Source organism: Lissotriton helveticus, chromosome 1_1 (assembly GCF_964261635.1).
Source record: "Lissotriton helveticus chromosome 1_1, aLisHel1.1, whole genome shotgun sequence".
Taxonomy (NCBI): Eukaryota; Metazoa; Chordata; class Amphibia; order Caudata; family Salamandridae; genus Lissotriton; species Lissotriton helveticus.
Genome location: NC_136057.1, coordinates 1,960,042,587 through 1,960,063,372, shown reverse-complemented (window position 1 = coordinate 1,960,063,372; position 20,786 = coordinate 1,960,042,587).

Sequence of the window (20,786 nt, the reverse complement as noted above, 5' to 3'; positions counted from 1 at the left end):
TAAGGATTTGTATGTGTGTGGGAGGTGCCTTAAGATTGCTAATTTGTGGATTTGGAGCCAGTGAAGGTCATACAGAAATGGGGTGATGTGAATGTAGGGTGAAAGGTTGAGGTTGAGCCTGGCTGCTGAGTTTTGTGCAGTCTGTAGTTTCTTATCAGTTGAGCATTGATTCCAGCCTAGAGGGAAATGCCGTAGACTAGCTTGCTGGTGATGAGGACCAAGGTGACAGTTCTGTGAGTGTTGGTGGGAAGCTTTCTCTTCATGGCATCATCAAGAACACAGTCTCGGGAGGGGGGGTGGCTACGCTACGTAGCGTAATGGCCGCTTGATAGGGTAGCTCCTTCCTACCTCTCCCATCCCTACAAATCCGCCATACAGATTCGGGACCACTGGTCACCACACTGCAGCTCATCAACTGCTGACTCTGCCGACCTAACTGCGTGGCCCGGGACGACCGGAAGCTCAAGCTCTCGCTCACGGAAATCTGCGGCCTTGTGATAAGGTGGAGCCGGGCAGTGAGGTGCTCGCAGAGGCCGCCGACGTAACGACGCACAGCCGTAGGCGTGAGCCGTGCAGCTGGGTGCGGTGACGGAGCCCTCTCCGATCTCCTAGCGAAGACGGTTAAGGCTGAGATCGGCGGGGAGCGGCACCTTACACCCACGGAGGTGAGCCTGTTCTGCGGTGCTGAGGGGGCGGGAGTGAAGATCCACATCGGTACTTTATCCTGACGCCGGGCACTGATTCGGGGCCATTGTGCATTGCCGGACAGATCCACACGCATTCTGCATAGACCTGTGCCAAAGGAGGGCTGCTAATTCCCCCCCAGCAGTGCAACTATTATTCCTGCTGACGGGGGGGCAGGCCACTGCTGAGGTGGGCCAACATCGACCTACATTGATATGGACTTACACAGCTATCCAAATAGCAGAGACACTGTCATGCCCACAGCCTTTGAGATTTCCCTGCACTGCCCTATATCAGGCCTGTTTATAACACGCAGACTGCATCTGGGAATCGCAATCTTCTCTACCTAGTCCTGGGAGAGGCTCGCTGATAGCATACTGAGCGGTCAGGTCCCCACCCAAGCGCATTAACCAGATTCCTGGCAAGGGACTGTCTGAGGGGGAGATCGGGCTACCTCCTGCTGCCGGGGAGCTGAAAGTGGATCGTGGAGACTCATAGAGGAAGATAACACCTGACAGGGGACCGGTCATAATGTCTGGGACAAAAGGGTCAAAGCTGAGCCAACAAAGTAAACTAGACCGGTTTGCAATCCCTAAAACGACACCGCCAGAACCACCAACAAGGGACAAGGCGTCAGGTGATGCAGAGGAGCGCCACCCTGAGCTGACACTTAAGGATGTCATGGAGGCATCTCAGGAGTTTGGTCCTCCATGGAAAAAGGAATGGACACAATCTCTACAGTACAGAGGTGACACTCATTAGGGTAGAACTCCACAAAATTAGCGAGAAGGTCAAGAAGTTGGAGGTTAAGAGCGGGAGCCTGATGGAGGACACCTCGCAACTTCAGATTGAAGTCCGAGAACTACAGAATTTCAGAAAACTAGCAGAAAGTAAGCTAGACAATTATGAGTTTGTGCTCGGCTACTGCCTGGCTGGGCTGCCAATGGACTGTTGCTGACATAGCGCCCAGATCATGGTACTTATGTAAGGGACTATACGTGATCAGCTGTATGAGGGAAGGGGGGACACCTATCTTAACCCAGTAGTTCTTCTTTTAGTTCACTTTGGCGACAAACACTCTGCATGGTTGTGTTTATGGGCTGTTCATTGCCCAGGGTGCAGGGGAGCAGGGAGGGGGGTGGTTGGGACGAGCTTCGGCAGGTTATTTTAGTTTTAGTTAAATCAGCACACAAAGACATAGTAGCATGGGAGGAACTGCTGTCACACTTAACCAGTCATAGGGGAGCACAGAGGAACACCACCACAACACCCACTGCACGCTCCTTTCACACTAAACATAGCGTGAAAGGGTGCCATATGTACAAGGCAGCGTTAAGCCACATTGAGTGGCTTAACGCTGCCTTAAACATAAGGCAAGGCCCTTATCGCAACGTGAACGTGACAAAGAGTGATGTTCCCATGGCGATAGGGGCGTGCACATATGCCAGATAGTGTCACAATGTCTTGCAACAATGTAAGAAAAGGCATCATAATCCACCATATAAAGAAAAAAACCTGTAAATTGGGATTAGGAGGCAGAAACAGTATCTGCTATTTGAGGCGCTGGTTTCCCGTCAACAGCCTCACATTTTACTGTGAACATCAAAATATAGGTTAATGTACTCTCTTAGATCTTGAGTTAAGGAACAATACACTGCTTTCCTTCTTGACTGGCCCTTTCCTGTCCTCAGCCCCCCAAGCTCCTAGCTTACACCCAGCAAGACCAAAAAGAAGTATAATGAAAGACCTTGATGCTGCATTCTCATTTCTAAAACAGATCTTACAGAGCCCCACTTTCTTTGTAAGTTATGCCAAGGAAAATATTTATAGTTTACCTTTGGATGGAGAGTGTTGGTGATGACCATTTTAATTTCATTACATCTGTCGATCCCCTACACTCCCCCCAAAACTGAAAGTGAACCATTCCCTTTCCTATTGTGGAATGAAAGATACTCTAGCTGTCGGCTAGAGTAAACCATGACCATTGTCAGGATAGGATGAGGTTGGAGAGGAGTTTCAAAAATGTGTACGCATGTGCGCACTCACACAGATTTTTGTGAGTATTCCCAAACTTCATGGCAAACTTGAAACACATAGTTTCTATCCACGAATGATACGCAGATTTCTGCACAATTTGGTGGAAATGCCCCCACTCATTAAACCATTTACAGCCACAAGAATTCCTTTGCAAAAAAAAATAATAATAATTAGCTGTGAATTTACCTTGACGACTGAATTTACCTTTGTGAACCTATCCCACTCCTTGTTATGCATTTTCCACCTAAAGCATACTTGATACATATTGTCAGCAATAGGTCAGTGCTGTCAAAACCCAGACCTATAAAGGAACAGCAACTTGCTCTGTACCAAAATATTTGGTGCCCCATTCAGAATTTGGGAGACATGTTAATTTGTCAAACTATTACAGATATCCCATCCACTTTATTACAAGTGATGTATATCCAATGGCACTTGCCGTAAGGCTTGCAGGATACCTGTAAGAGTGTGACGAAGTAACCCGTTCGCCAAACTATAAATCAGACCTTTGGTCCCTAGAAGGCAAAGCTCTAGACTCAATGGCTAATGGGCAGTCCTATTTGGTACTAACTCTTCACATAACATAAATACAACTGCCGGAGGATTAGGAGCAACGCTATCTTATTGATACCTATGCCCTAGACTTCATCAGGCTTTTATACTAATAGATTTGTGGGAAAAGTATTTAAAAACGTCCAAACTTAACACAAAGTGTGGTGGGGTTGTATTGTTTTAAAATAAATACTTATAGTTCAGTCTTTTGCACTGGAAACCTGCATACCTAATATTTGGGAGGAAAGTAAAGATGTTGGTTATCCGGGCCAGAAATACACTCTCCTGCAAGAGAATCATTTGAACCAGGTGGAGTGTTAGGGTTTTTAGGCAGCACTTCTCCAACTGCTAGGACAGAGTGACCTCTGGTTACATGTCACAAACAGGGAATCTTTATTTCTCTCTATCCACAACACATCAGCTCATCCACTTTTTCACCTCAATCTCCCTTTCCAGTTTTCTTGGTTGTTCGTTATTTGCACCTTTGTCATTGCATTACCACACCTGCAGAACAACTTTTTATTTTTTCAGTGCTCTCCGCTCTGTTCTGCTCTGTGAATCTGCCATTCCAGCCCTCTGATTGCAGGCTTCAGTCAGAAGTCCTGTTGCTAGGCTACCAGAGACCAGGCCACTTCCCATAAGTGCAAGTTTCTCATTACATTACTTCTTCTATTGCTTGTTAGCCACATACAATCCAATCATATTGTCCCTCCGTCCACACCACTCTTGCAAGTCCTTTACTTTTATTCCTCAGTATAATAGGTGTTCTGAAAAAGACTAGGAGCACATGCCTGAACAAAGAAAAACAATTACAACGGCCTTTATTCCTCACTGTAACTAGAAAAATAGCTTTCTCTCTTGACCGGGTGAGCATTTGTGTGGCAAACAATGTAATAACGTACTGCAGTAGAGGTAATCATTATCAGTGCCGCACCATCACTGTAAATAGCCCACAATGTTTTGCTGAGCAAACCAAAGACTAGTTGTTTTCACCATCCTCTATTCACTAAGGACCACATGTATGTAACTTTTTTAAGGTCGCAGACAACCCGATTAGCAGAATCAGGCCATGTGCCGCCAGAAAAAAGGCTTTCCCAATGTACCAGACCCTATTGTGTGATTCGGTAACCTATTCCCGAAATACAAAATGGGTTAGGCGATTCGCTAATAAGAAGGGGCGTGTCTAGGGTGTCCCTTCCTAATACCAAATTGCATTAGTATGTAGGAATGTTCTGTGACCGAAATGCGGTTGCAAAACATTCGCATTTTATCACCTAAATCAAGTAGATTGTAACCCATTCTCAAATGGGAAGGGGTCCCCAAGGGGCCCCTTTATGAATGTATGGAAAAACATTTTTTAAGAGTAGGCAACGGTCCCATGAAACAACTGCCTACTCTCAAAAAAATATAAATAAAACTTTTATTTTTATTTTTCTAAAAGCAACCCGCTTTCTTTTGAGGAAAAAGGGCTACATTTAATTTAAAAAATTGCTTTATTTAAAAGAAATCACGGACATGGTGGTCTGCTTACCCCCGCAGGCCGCCATCCCCATTATTCTAGCGATTCCTAGGGGGTGGCAAATTGCGACCTACCGGTTTAATATTCAATCAATCAATCAGCGAATTTGTATAGCGCGCTACTCACCCACTAGGGTCTCAAGGCGCTGGGGGGAGGGGGAGTCGCTACTGCTCGAACAGCCAGGTCTTGAGTTGTTTCCTGAAGGAGAGATGGTCTTGGGTCAGCCTTAGGTGGGTGGGAAGGGAGTTCCATGTCTTGGCACGCCATTGTGCGACCCCCTACGAATTGCATTTACATTTGCAATATCGATTACCTAATTGTGATTCGCAGATAATCGCAATTAGGTCATCGCTATTACAAATGTTGATACATGTGGCCCAAACTCTGTTAATAATTATTGGGCCAGATGTACAAACATTAGGAATCCCGATTTCCTATTTGTAATTCTCTCTGAATCGCAATTAGGAGATCGGTATTCCTAATGTATAAAACTCATTGAGTTTCATTTAGGGATTCCTGGTGGGTCGCAAATCGACCTACTTCATGAATATTAATGAGTTAGGTCGCAGATAGCAACCCATTAGTAATCACAACCATCACAGGGATGGTGGCAGGCTGATGTCAGCAGACCACCATGTCTGTATGTCTGTGACTGCTTTTTAATAAAGCAATAATTATTTTTATGCCGAAGGTTTTCTGTAAAGGAATACCCAATGTGTTTAAAAAGAAAAGAAATGATACCTTGAAGTTTATATTTTTAAAGAGTACCACTGCATGCTCTTAAAAAATATTTTACTTACATAATCAAAGGGGAAAGTATTACTGTTTTGTGACGGGAATTCAGTCTCAAAACAGTAATACAGACCGATTCCCTATAGGAAGGGAAGCCCTAAACACGCCCCTTCCAAATATTGGATTGCAAATACAAAGGTCCAGATGTCCAACAAAGTCCGTTGCGATTTCCTAATTGCTAATTTTTGTAATTCGCAGTTAGGAAATCACAAACACCCATGTACAAATGTGTCTCAGAGTCCCAGTAGGTCGCAAATAGACCTACTTTATTAAAATTCATGAGGTAGGTCTCGCTTTCCGACCCATTGGGTATGGTCTGCACTCACAGGGATGGTGGCCTGCTAGGGTCAGCAGACTCCCATATCTGTACTTGCTTTTTAAGTAAAGCAAATTTGTTTTCTTGTAATGGAGCCTGTTTTACTTTAAGGAAAACGGGATGCATTTAAAAAATAAAAACAAAAAGTTTCCTTTTTCTTTTTTAACAGTAGGCAGTGGTCCGTGGGACCACTGCCTGTTCTTAAAAAATGTTGGCGCACACATTTACAAATGGGAAGGGCATCCCTTGGGGACCCCTTCCTGTTTGCGGATGGGTTGCCACCAACTTGAAGTTGGTGGTATTTGCGAATGTTTTGCAACTGCATTCCTGGTCGCAAAATATTCCTACGTACCAGTGCGACTCGCTATTAGGAAGGGGCACCCTTTGCACACCCCTTTCTAATAGAATCTCGCAAACCCGATTTGCAATTTGATAATAGCTTACCTAATTGTAATAGGGTGTAGTACATCAGAAAAAGATTTTTCTGGTCGCAAATGGCCTGATTCGCAGAATTGGACCGTTTGCGAGCTAAAAAGCTTCTTATCTCTGGCCAAAAATGAGAATCTCAAACGAGTTACCGAATCGCATTTTGCATTCTTTACATTTGAAAAAGCATTTTTACAGGAAAAATGCCCTGTACATCTGGCCCACTAATCCCAATTTTCAGTTTAATGTGTTTATTATACATAAAAACAGATTTTTTGTACATATTTAATTAAAAAATATATAAATTCTAGTGGTTCTTATATGCAGTCTATCTTAACCGACAGACAAAGAGCTGTGCACATTGACAGCAAAGAGAATTAAACAAGCAATGGCAAAGCCAATAGGTCTTGCCTTTGGGACCCATTGGCTTTGTCAGTGCCTTTTTAGCATCAAACAAAATAAAAAGGAGAAGAAAATTTGCCATGGCGTGATTACTTATTGGAAATTCATTCATCACTACAAATGGTAAAGCCTACAAAAAACAACATGTGTACCATTTTAAAAAAAATGTATGATCCAAGATAGATCAGTAAGCAAAATAACTGGAGTAGCGCAAATGTGTTTTCTGTGAATCAGAAGGGTTGGCCAGAAGTTTTCTGCCACATCTTCTCAAAACAAATGTAAACATGAAAACAAAATAAATTGACCAGAAGGGGTAGAGAGGAGGGGGTTTGGTGAGGAGCAATAGAGAGTGGCCAGAGATAATGAAAAAAAGTCTGGTTGGAGAGTGAAGCAACAAATGAGGGAGAGAGCAACATGAGAGGGTAATGGGAGAGAAGCAGATGAGTGAGACAGCAACAAGGAGCGTGGCAGGGCAGTACGGACATGGTAAAGAGATAATCTAGGGTATCACCAAAGCCACCATGCGGCACCAGGCATTCAAGAGCATGCTCTGAAAGGACTTGCTCTCCCTTGAAGTGCTAAACAAGTAATTTCATCAATAAAATAACAAAAAAAAGTAGACACATGATGTCATCAGTGCAAGGGTTTATTCTAGCCATTTAAAAGAAAGGGTAAGCAAGTTATGATCCAGTCGAGGTACAGACACATAATAAGGAGGAATAAAATTGATAAGAAACAGGGAACTGAGATTGACAAGATATCTATCTAATTATGAGCAAAGGCTGACTTGGTGTCAGTGATTAATTTGTAAAAAAATAAGTGCCAGGGCTCTCGTCAGGAGTCCACTGAAGCTTTCACCACACATTGTCCCTGTCAGCGCTGCCAATGGTATTAACACAACTACTAACCATCACACTCCTACAAGTGTGACAGTTCTAACTATTTCAGGCCTCCAAAGCTATAAGAATGGCTTGGTTGTCAAGTTATAGTCATTTTTAATGTATATTGAATTAATTAACCGTTGTTGTGGTCATCTTTAAATTTACCAAACAGCGCCACCTTGTGGCAGACTGTCACAAGTGCTGGTGTTGGCAATGAAGTGCTGGTGCCAAGCACCGGAAACCACCAGCTCAACTTAAGCACTGCTCGGTATAGAATTGAAAACAATGCTGACTGCAGCTCTTCTTGGCACCATGAAGCATGTGCTCTGGTCCAGTGAGATTTATAGCTTCTATTTCTTTCCCCATCATTTGACCGGTTCACGAAATTCAGATTTTCTCTCTTATGCTGGCTTTCATCTACAGTGTACCTTAATGAGCTTCATCGTCTAGGAGCATGGTGTGCTTTGGTTGGAAGGTGGGCATAAAAAGCCACCAATACACTGTGGGGAGTCAAAGTAGTAACTGCAAACAAATCTAACTCAATACTGGATTTAATTATTTTTCTTTGATTACATGCTACTAGGGGTGAGAAAAGCGATACAAAAGGGGATGATGGACGGAGCGTTTGAGTAAATCAAACACTCACCCCCAGTCAACTGATCTGGGTTTAATCCATCACCATTCTTTAGCCCACTCAGCCACCCCCTTTTGTACCACTTTGGCCGCCATGAGTGTAGCGGGGTATGCTCAGACGTGAGTCCCTTGCTCGCTTTGCCACTGGATTCAAGCGGGCCGGGCTGAGGACGGCTGTAGTGCCAGAGGCCGGTCCTCGGAGGCTTGTTTCCGGTTCGGGGAGGGCATGACTTGGCAGTTCGGGCTGGACTGTTCCCATGAGGCACAGGGTCAGACTGATTTGCATGTAGCCATGTCTGAACTGGGGTGGCGGAGTGGGCTAAAGAACGGTGATGGATCAAACCCAGATCTTTTGACTGGGTGTGAGTGTTTGATTGGTTCGGATGCTCCGTCCATCACCACCCCCTTTTGTACCGCTTTGGCCGCCATGAGTGTGGCAGGGTATGCTCAGACGTGAGTCCCTTGCTCGCTTTGCCACTGGATTCAAGCGGGCCAGGCTGACGACGGCTGTAGTGCCAGAGGCCGGTCCTCGGAGGCTTGTTTCCGGTCCGAGGAGGGCATGGCTTGGCAGTTCGGGCTGGACTGTTCCCATGAGGCACAGGGTCAGACTGATTTGCATGTAGCCATGTCTGAACTGGGGTGGCGGAGTGGGCTAAAGAACGGTGATGGATCAAACCCAGATCTTTTGACTGGGTGTGAGTGTTTGATTGGTTCGGATGCTCCGTCCATCACCACCCCCTTTTGTACCACTAGGGGTGAGAGCCTGGAAATTATTGAGATGTATCTTCCCTAGTTTTTCCTTTCCACTACATGTCATGTGCTCACTTATATGTCCAGAAGTCGGTCGTCAGGGATATCAGGTATGTCTAATTGCAAGAGAATAAAACGTATGCTTTCATGGGAGTAGGTGTTTGGGCTTTCTGTTCTTTCAGTCATTTTACAGTCCATTCGTCCTGATAATCTTCAGTTCATGCACAGCACCTACAACTTATTATGGGTTTGCCCTGCCTTCTACAAACAAAATATGTGTGGATGTGCGAGGTTGCATCATACGACTCGCTTCTCCCCATAATTATTTTAAAATCTCTTCATGCTTTGTGTGTGATGCTGCTGCATAGTTTGCAGTGTTAAAAAAAGTGGGTTCGGAGGTACACTGCTGAGACCTGTCACAGCAGCAGGAAACATTCATACACTATCAATGGCAGCTTAGGAGAAAGAAGGGTGTGGCTGGTGCCCTGGCGTAGCAAGGGGGGGTTTGAGGGGGGGCGGTCCACCGCCCCCCCTTTCATGCGGCCGCCAATGCAAAAGTCCCCAACAGCACAATAAATTCTCCTGAAATGATTAGAATTACATTGAGAGCACGTGCACATCTGGCGGTATATTGAATTAAATTGAATTGAAATAGTATTTATATAGCGCATGGCTACCCGAAGGCATCCCAGCGCTTGTAGAAACCAGGGCAGGTGAACAACGGGGTTTAAGGGAAAAGCCACGTCTTGAGAGATCTACGGAAGGAAAGATGATTGGGTTCAGCCCGGAGCGGGAGTGGGAGGGAGTTCCACAGTTTCGCGGCGTTAAGAGAAAACAGACGGCCTCCACTTCTGGCTTTCTTAATTTTTGGAACAGATGCTAGAATAAGTGATTTGGAACGAATCGCTCTATTAGGCTCATACCGCTGTAAGATGTTCTTAAGGATAGGCGGGCCTAGGTCATAAAAGGATTTATGGGCGATGCATAGCGATTTAAAATTAATGCGCTCCTGGATAGGAAGCCAATGTAGAGCCTAGAGATTTGGGAACATTCAACAGTAATCGGGCAGCCCGGTTCTGAGTAGTTTTTAAGTCTGGCAATGGTGGCCAGCGGGGACCCCAGATAAAGCGTGTTGGCATAATCCAACCTGGACAGGATAAGAGCCTGTACCATGATTTTCCTAGCTTCGAACGGAAGGATAGGGAGAATTTTACGGGCAGTTTGAAGGATGCCAAAACAAGTGGCAGCTGTCTTCCAGGCATGGGCTTTAAAGGACAGGTCCTGATATATAAGCTATGGTACGGACGTGTATTCCTTTTTAGGTCCCGCCTACCAGACAGCTCAAGTTTTCTGGTTGGTCAAGACTTATTGTGGATGTTGGCACTTTTTCTAATAAATGTGAAGGACCGTTGTGCATGATAGGGGACATGCGAGTCCCAAAGGACGGTAGCCCTAGAACAAATAAAGAAAACCTTCACACGCCAAAATTCAAAGTCAAAACCATAACTGTTTGGTTTAAAATTAAGACTTATTACAGAAGGAAAAAGAGTAAGCTTTTGATATTCAAATCAGAATCAAAAATGCATAAAAATAAAGCCAATTGTGAGCGTTCTTAATATTAAGCTTTTAAACTGCTCAAACATTGCCAAAACAAATAGTGATTACCGGCCATGCTTAAAGTATAGGGGGGGGGGGAAACATGGGTTTCTACACTTTTATGATGAGTGCAACAATGCTTGATGCAATTGTGAGTTCCGCCATCACTTCGTGCCAATGCATGTGACACAAGTGACAACACAATGTATATTTAATCATGCAAAGTGGTGGCCATCTTGAAAGTATAGAAATCAAGGGTTTCATTGGTTTCGATATTTTTGATGTGGCCGATCAGGCACTGGCAAAGACGATTTCCTTGCTCGATCAACATTGCCAAAGGGAGATTGGGTGGCTTTGCCAATGCGTTTTGCTCTTGTATTCATTATATAGTGTGTGCACAAGCATCTACAGTACAAGCTTTTCCTAACACACAGAGAAGTTGTGATCTTGTTTCAAACAAACATATGCAGGCTGTGGACGTTTGTTCAGAGTATAAGCATCCAAGGTGCAACCTTCTTCCATACAGGGGTAAGGTAGTTCAAGCTTCCAGTTCACAGACTGTTTATAGCACTGGAGACAACAGTGGAAGTTTCCTTTACACACATGAGGTGCAGTACGTGTATTTATAGTACAAGCATCCCTCCATTGACAGTGCAGGCAAGTTTCCATTACACAGAAAAAACTGAGAACCATTGGCAAATGGAAGCTCAAGCTTCACTCACACAGAACAGGTACAGTACATTAATCTATTGTTTAAGCTTCCCTCAACAGAACACGTACAGTACGAGCAGTCAGAGTGCACTCATAATGTACACAGAACAGATTCAAGATGCATATGTTTTCCTGATGAAAAGCATTCACAATGCAAACTTCACTCACACAAAGGCAGGTACCATAGGGAAAGCCTCCAGTTTGGAGACCAGAGCACAGGCAAGAGCAAAGCAAGATACTCTACTATACAGAGGATTTACAGGTCAAGCAATTTCAGGTGAAGTGTGTTCAGTGCAAGCTTCCTTCAGCTCACACAGCCCTACTTAAGGCAGTCCGTTTTGTTGCTCTGCCTTGACAGGATACACTCGCCCTGCTTGGCAGCTCGGAATTGCTTTTAGCGCTGCGTGAGAAGCGCGCTGTGTTTTTAAACTCCCTTTTGCCTATTTTGGTTTTTTTTTTTTTCGTAGTCCCTGTTTTTAACGGGGGTAGTTGTCCCCTTACCTGCACATAATAGGACTCTTCACCGCTGCTTTAGCGGGTCCGGTTCTGGGGGCTTAGCTTCAACTGTAGTTTGGGCGCCATCTTGGGAGGAGTAGTGACACTTTTTGGGCGCCATCTTGAGCGTCCTAGTGGGGCTGATCACACATGGTGGCCCTACTTAAACCAGTCCTCATACGCGCAGCGGTATCGCGCAGCGGGTGCGCCCTTGCTGCACCTGAGTCGTGCCAGAGTCGTGCCAGAGTCCTGCCAGAGTCCTGCCAGAGTCCTGCCAGAGTCCTGCCCGTCTGCGCCCGTCAGCGCTAAGGAGGCGGTTGGCGGTGCTCCTTTCTTTTTATGTTAGACAGTAGGTAATGTCTCCACCCTGTGGTTATACTAGGGAGGAGTTACTGGAGATCAGGCGGTCGGTCCCTGTCTGTTCGTATGGATCAGTTAGCCCTTTATGTGGCCCATTCGTTTGTGCCTGTGACACTTGGTCGCTTGATGCCCCTTCTTTGTCCGCTGCCGTGGTGGGCTCTCCTTCGGATATTTCTCCCCACCTCTGATCCTCCGCTCTTCAAGATATTACCATCTGGAATCTTAACATTCGGTCTCTCCGGAAACATTATTCAGAAGTCTATGACCTTTTAAAATACGAGGCACCAGATGTGTTTTTTATGACTGAAACATGGCTTCAGGATAAGGATACGACAGTCGTCAATCTTGCTCTCCCCCCAGAGTATTCCATCTTTACTCTTAATCGGGTTACCAGGGGTGGCGGTATTGCGATGGCTGTGAAATCCAATTACCCTTGTGTATGGAAGACAGTAGACCTGGCAGGCTGCGAAAGTGCTTCTTTTAAAATCTCCTTCAGCCACAATTTCACTTTCTCTGGCCTTCTTATCTATCGCCATCCTGGGTGGTGCGATATCACTTTTAGAAAGGCTCTCCCGGAGTGTATCAGTTCCTTAGCAATAGGCTGTGCTAATTTTACTATAATTGGAGATCTTAAGCTCCATTTTGACTGTAGCCACATCCCAGCTATTAGTAGCACTCTGGCTGATCTGGAGGCGCTACAGCTCACCCAACTGGTCACTTCCCCCACCCACGTGGCGGGCCATACTCTTGATCCTCTATTTACCAACTTGTCTGGGGTCAAAGTGGCCAGTCCTTGTCCGGTTGCGTGGACTGATCATTTTTTAGTCAAAATAGCACTCCAGATTGGAGAGCATCTCTTCATGCCCGCGCACAGAGCTGTGCTTAAGCGCCATTGGAGGAAACTTAATCTGGATGATTTTCATCATCTCTTGGAGCTTAATCCTCTAGGCCCCCTTCTTGACGTTGAGTCTGGTTACAATGACTATTTTGAATGGGTCTCTCGGGCCTTGGACGCATTGATTCCTGTTGTTTGGACCAAACAGCGTTCTAAAACTTCCAGCCCATGGTACAACAGTTCCCTGCAGCCGCTAAAAAAAGCTTGCAAAGTGGCAGAGAGGGACTGGCGGAAACTCTATGACGCCGAGAAGAAGAAGCTCTATTTGGCGAAAGTCCAAATTTATCATAGAGCAGTATGTAGAGCCCGTGCTGCCTACTACGCTCAGGAATTTAGTAACAGCTCCAACCCGTCCAAACTTATTTTTAAGGTCCTTAAGGACCTGACAGCCAACAGAGCCGCTGTGACAGAGATTTGTTCAGCGACCCACTGTGAAGATCTGGCCTTGTTTTTTATTGAAAATGTCCAAGCTATTTACCGCGCTTTTTCAAGTATTGTACGGGTCGCTGAGCCCACTAATCTTCTTCCAACCGGTGGCCATACCCTTGTCTCCCTTCCTAATTGATCTTCTGAGACGTTTCTTATGTTGGTCAGTAAGGTAAAATCTGGTTCTCCTACTGACCCTCTACGTCCAGTTCAGTTTAAAGACTCAGCAGACCTCTGTCTTCCCCCTTTGCGCCACCTTATTAATCTTTCCCTCTCTTCTGGTGTCGTTCCTATTAAATGGAAACAGGCCGTGGTGACACCTATACTCAAGAAAGCCACCTTGGACCCTTCCAAACTTGAGAGCTACCGCCCGATCTCACTCCTCCCTTGGCCTGCTAAAATCACTGAGGCCTTTGTAAATGGGGTGCTGTCTGAACATCTCGCCAGGGCTGGTATTCTGGGTCCATCCCAGAACGGTTTCCGTGCGGGTCACAGCACGGAGACCGCACTGCTCTATATGACCGAATACCTTCGGTCCGTGATTGACTCTGGCCAGACCGCGGCGCTGATCCTGCTGGATCTCAGCGCCGCGTTCGACACGGTCTCACACAGGATTTTACTTCAACGTCTTGGTGAGGCAGGTGTGTCAGGCACGGCACTTGAGTGGTTCAGATCTTTTCTTGCTGACCGGACATTCAAAGTAGTCACCCCACCATTTGAGTCCAAGTCCCATCCGTTGCAGCTGGGTGTGCCACAGGGATCGTCGCTGAGTCCCACTCTATTTAATCTGTATGTGAGACCGCTGGCTGATGTCGTCAAGCAATGGGGCATTACTATGGTCTCGTACGCTGACGACACTCAGCTGGCGGTCGTCCTAAGTGGTAACTCCGACCTTGACGCCCCCAGATTCCGGAATGGACTCTCTGCAGTGGCCAGCTGGATGAATACCAACTGTCTCCAGTTGAACGCTAAAAAAACTGAGGTCATGGTTGTGGGCAAGCGGGCTGACCTTTGGGGTGACATATGGTGGCCCCCGGAGTTGGGTGGGACTCCTACTCCTGTCCTGGAGCTAAAAAACTTGGGGGTCTGGCTGGACCCTGCCCTTAGCTTTTCTGGACATACTAAAAAAGTGGCGGCCACCTGCTTTGGCATTCTGCGTGGGTTAAGACCTATTCTGAAGTTTTTTGATCCTCCCACCAGGCAGCTAGTAATACAGGCCTCCATTTTATCTCGGCTTGATTATGCCAGCTCGCTCCTATTGGGAGCCAATCAGGCAGAGATCACTCGGTTGCAATGCGTCCAGAACGCCGCAGCCAGAGCTCTGGTGGGCCTACCTAGATTCTGCTCGGCGGACAGTACCATCCGCTCGCTACACTGGTTGCCTGTGGCACAAAGGATCTACTTCAAGACTATGTGCCTCTCTTTTAAGATCCTCAAGCTGGCTTCCCCCCAGAATCTTTTGAATCTCCTGGTGCCCTATGTACCTGCCCGAAATTTGAGATCTCTGGGACAGAATCTGCTAATTGTCCCTCGGTTCAGGCTATGTAGAGCCGGCGGTCGGTCCTTTAGGGTATTGGCTGCAAAACTGTGGCACTCCCTCCCGCTCCATATCCGCGAAATGGATGAGCTCCTGCAGTTCAGGAGGGCCATTAAAACCCATCTTTTTTCTTGTTTAGTTTAGCCTTCTTGTAGTTCTTCTTTTCCGTAGCTGCTGTGTTGTGTTTGTTACTCTTGTAAGCGCCGGGACGCCCCTTGGCTGGGGCAGCCGTGCGCTATAAAAATGTTTTTAACATAACATAACATAACACATATGCACAGCAAGGGGAGCAGTGCAGGCTTCAATTACATGGAGTGCGTACAGCACTGGTAATAAAAGGCCAAGTTTACTCACACACAAAGCAGGTGCAATACAGGCACTTGTAGTGGGAACCAGTCGGAGCACTGCAGCCTCAGCCATGCATGTTCCGACATCGCAAGCGTAACCAAGCTTGCCTTAACCATGCATATGCCTTAAACACGCATATGCGTGGTTAAGGCAGTGTGCGGTCTAGCTGCTGGCTGCTGCAGGGAAGGACGTAGGAAGATCTCGCCAGGAAGAGAACCACGGTGAGGTAAGTGGGGCTGGGCTGGGCAGTTTTCAGGGCTGTGGGGTCGGGGTAGTTTTCATGGCTCGGGCGTCTGGGCTTGTTTTCAGGGCTGGGGGGTCTGGGCTTGTTTTCAGGGCTGGGGGGTCCGTGCTAGTTTTCAGAGCTGGGGGGTCTGTGCTAGTTTTTAGGGCTGAGAGGTCGGGGTAGTTTTCAGGGCTAGGGGAGGGACAGGTAGTTTCTTAATTAGGGGTTAGGGTATAAGGCCTAAGGGCAGTGGTAGGGGTTAGGGTAGTTTTAGGGACAGCATGGGGGTGGGAGGGGGTTGGGGTAGTGTTTGTTAAGGGACAGGGGTTTTGGGCTTAAGCCAGGGGGAGGGCAATGGGTAGTGTTGGGCTAGGGGAGGGCAGGGTAATTTTTAGGGCTAATGGGGGGATCGGGTAGTTTTTTTAAAATAGGAGTTTGGGTTTTAGGCCTAAGGGCAGTGGAATGGGTTGGGGTAGTCTTAGGGACAGTTCAGGGGGTGGCAGGGGGTCGTGGTAGTGTTTGTTAAGGGTTAGGGACAGCGTGGGGGCTGGAGGGGATCAGGGTATTTGGACCTTGGGTGGGGGAGGCAGGGAGTTTGTAGCTTAGGGCGGGGGGGAGGGGTCTCGACCTTAGCCCCGCATACCCCTTTACCATTTATGCCTTTACCACGAAATTCCTTGGTAAAGACATGCATGGTAAAATAATGCTTGGTTAAGAAGCATTCGTGGTTTAGGCTGCGTGGTAGAGGCACACGTGGTTTAGCCATGTGTGCCTCCATCATACAACCACTTATTTCTCAAGCTTCAAATTTCTCATGGCCTAACACATCCACACATACAGCGCTACATCAATATGGAAGAACCATGACAGATTCTCAAATATGAAAGACAATGAAAGGGAACAGCAGCAAAAGTGTGCGATTTGCTTTATAGGAAATGTGTTACATTTCAATTTTGTATTTTCTTTGGAAGAGCTATTATTCCAATATCAACTTCCTTGTCTTTTTTGTCATATATCTTCAAATTGTGATCTGGGATTCTTCTTTCCTGCCCATTTGGTAACATTGCTGATCCCTAGAGTTATTATTAAGACTCCCTTACACTTGTAATCCTTAAAACAAAATATACCAGGAGGTGGTAAACAGTACAGAGATCTTGGGTTTCAAGTTTCCAAAGATGAAGGCCTAATTGATAAAGGTAAATTTACATTAATAGCTCAAATCATGTGTTGATCTATTCCTACCTCTAGGTAACTCTCTTCTTTTTCACGGTTCACCATTTCCAAGTGGAGATTTACACCTAGGTGTAGATTTACGAGTGGTGTGGAGCCTCCTACAACTAAATATACTATGTAACGTTACTAGAAGTAACTTTGCAGCCATATTTTACATTCCATCTGTTGGTTAGAGATGTCTGCCACCACATGGGAGACCTTTTCCACATATGTGGTGACCTCCGCCACATAGGTGGAGACCTCTAAATAGAAGGGCATAGGCAAAAACTATATTCATGTCCCACGTACACCCATTAACTTAAGAACATTGAAGTGCAGCCTGCACCCTAGCTCTTCTTCTTTCCATTTTACACTGTGGCACTGCAGCGAACATGAGCCACATCCAGCCTTCAGGATGCTGGCCACAATACTCATGAGGAAAAGGAACATCAATGAGGAGGAGGCAGCATTTTCTGTGACAATTCAAGTAAATACATGGTTTGCCTTCATACAACGTGAGAAGACAGCCTCGTGACAGGTGGTCAACAACTCTGTCAATGCATTAGAGAAGGTAGCCTACACTGTGGAGGGCATTAAAAAGAAATAACAGGATGACAGGTGGGGGAAGGAGAAATTCTCCTGGATTTAAGTGCAAAGACTAATCCTTGAGTTGGGGCTCGTCTCTCTCTAAACCTGCTTGAACAGCCTGTCCACATCACGTTGAGCCTTGACCTGCTATATCGCCTGTTTCATTGAGACAACCCAAAAGTAAGGGCAAGCAAGAACTAAACTTCCTCTTTGTCCCTACAGGTTAATCTACAACTGCTTACGCAACTCTGTCACACACATATACTTTATACACGTCCTTTAACACATGCCCTTTATATATAATATTAGTTATATTAATTTCCTTTAATCTTTTGTTTCTTCTCATACATTGACCATTACAAGTTAATTTTCCTGTTACATTAAGGGTCGCAGTACTTGCAACTGTGACAGAGCAACACAATGACACTAGCACAGTACAGAGGATTTTTATTCCTTTGATTGTTGGGCCATACCATTTCTTTATCAGTGTTTGAGTTTATTGTCATATGTTTAACACAAATTGGTCATCCACTTATTCTAAGCCACTTTTAATGGCCTGCATTGCTGTCCTATCCACCGTCTACCACCAACCCCACTTCTGCTCCTAGACCTGCATAAAATCAGGACTGGCTATAAACAGGCAGATGGTAGAGACTGATAAGTACAGTTAGAAATTGGTTTGCTGGTTGGCTGGGTTGTGAGCCCTGGTCAAGCATCAACCACAGTCCTAGTCAGCGTAAGGTATAAGCAAACTCCAAATTAACCTGTGCTCCACCTCTGGCAGCTTGGAACGGAGCAGTCATGCTTAACTTGAAGGTAATGTGTAAAGTATTTGTTCAACACTAAGAGCAGTAAAAACAGTGAAAACACCACACAAACGATGCCACACCAGGTTTAGAAAAATAGAGTGATTATTAATCAATAAACATGACCAAAATGACAAAAATCCAATCAGTAAAACCGGAGATATTGAATTTTAGAGCTTAAAGCTAAAATAGCACCAAAAGGCACCAAGTGCCATCAAGGGATGTCTGGTCAAGCTGGACTGGGTCAAAGTCACAAGTTCAGGCCAACTGCAATGGAGTGAGTGGCGGCTACAGGGACCCAAGTAGGCCCGCTGAGCAAAGTACCTTAAATCCTGGTTACGGAGCGTTGTGTGGATCTGAGGTGAAGAAGTGCCACGCAGCCAAAGCGATGCGTCAGTTCTATGATGCAGCAAGGCTGTGATGCGACGTCCTGTTGCATCAATGTCGAGGATCCGGTCAACGGGGCTTGTGGTGTGAAGTCCAGGTAGCGCGCAGGTTGCGATGCGTCGGTTCCAAGGAGTTGCAAGGCTGCGATGCGGAGGCCAGCGTTGTTGTCAAGCTGCTTTCGACGAGAGGTGCAAGGACCTGTGTTGGAGATGTGCCACCCCATCAGTGATGCGTTGATTCAGAAGATGTGAGGGTGATGCAGACCTTCTGTGCCAGGCCCAATACACACAGCAGCAGTGATACGTAGGTTCTGCTTGAGGATGCACCGCTCTGCCGTGGAGATGTGTTGGTTCGGCTTGAGGATGTTCCACTCAGCCGAAGAGATGCTTCGATTTGGTTTGAGAATGCACCACTCAGAAGGAAAGATGGGTCAATACCACTGATAAGCACCTTATGCCCACTTCCATGCAGCCTACATGCAAAAAGCGGGATCCCCATAGACGCCTGTGTGGTCGGCGTCCCAGCCAATCATAACGCTGCAATTGTAGTATTGTGATTGGCTTAGGGGAGGGAGGCTGCCTGCTTCACAGCCGAAGGTACGTTTTTATTTTTTTTAATTTAAAATTAACCCACCCGCGCGACACCCTCCCGGCGCGATCCCCCCACCCCCCAACTGCGAGTCATGCCGGCTGCGACACCTGGGTACCTAGCTGACTCTAATACTAATGTACTTGTATGGTGCGCCTGCTGCCCTTAACATTGGTGTCTCTAGCCACCCAGCTAAATAAGAGGGGAAGTAGGCTGGACTCCTAGTTCACCCCTGAAGGATGAGCCCCTGGCAACTTCTGCAAACTGACTGTTGGCTATTACACAGAGGGTGGGTACCCGGAATTTGTTCCAATTGGGGGTTGAAGTGGAAGGTGGTGGGAATGTTGGTTGGTTACTGTTTACCGCAACCCTCCAGCTGTTCTCACTCTTTCCTGATCCTCACTAGCACATGAATACAATTAGCATACTCTGGTGACAGGTACTGGCATGCATGAGTATCCGCGACTGGTGGCTGGATGGCACAACAAATCACTACACACCCTCACTGCACATGGGCTTGGTTAGGGTCTTGACCTGGAATGTCTGTGGCCTTAATGAACGGCGCAAGGCAAAACATGTCCTGGCATACTTACAGCGTCATTCGATAGATGTCTACCTATTGCAGGAGCTTTACCTAACTAAGAGCACACTGGTTAGACTGCAGGCAGGCTGGGCGGGAGAAAAACACATTGCATCTTATTCTAACTACATGCGTGGAGTAGCTATACTTGTTCATAAAGGCCTATACTGGCACACTCGACAAGTGATCTGTGACCCACAGGGACAATATGTGTTGCTTGCTGGCGTGCTGCAGGGTCACCTGTCAATTTTATTTCAGTGTATAGGCCGTATGTTGATGATTCTTTGTTTTTAGCAGAAGTGTGGCAAATCGCCAGTTCCCTAGGGACTGGGTGCTATACTGTGGGGTAGAGATTATAATGTTGTTTTAGGCCCTGAGGCAGACAGACTGAGTGATACTAGGTGCCCACACCCGCAAGCAGCTGCCGAGTTGTGCATGATCATTGATGATTTTCAATTGACTGACTTATGGCACTCCCGACACCCAAATGCTTCTGAGGGCAGATGTACTACAGGGGAACACACTACGTGGTCCCTCATTGATTATTGGCTGGATTAGTGCAATGTCGATGCATGGACCACGTGTGAATCTCACTTTCCTCGGACGCTGTTTGATCCAGCCCCAGTCCTACTTGAACTTACCCTCCTTGGGGGTCCCTTGCGTGCATTCACCTGGCATCTCCCACCTAGAGCCCTGCAGGACCAAGTGTTTAGAGAGGAAATCAATCAGAACCTCAATCCCAGATACATATATATATATTCACTGAAAAAACCATAGGTTTCAGGCACGTTATAGTTAGAAATTAGCATTTAAAAAACCTTAGAAATTCACTGAAAAAAACATAGGTTTCAGGCACGTTATAGTTAGAAATTAGCATTTAAAAAACCTTAGAAATTCACTGAAAAAAACATAGGTTTCAGGGGCATTATAGTTAGCTGGACATTTCACTCGTACAAAACCATAGAAATTCCCCCGTTATAGTTGGTTCAGCTAACTATAACTCCAGCGCCCGCAATGCACTGCTGATGATGTCACATAA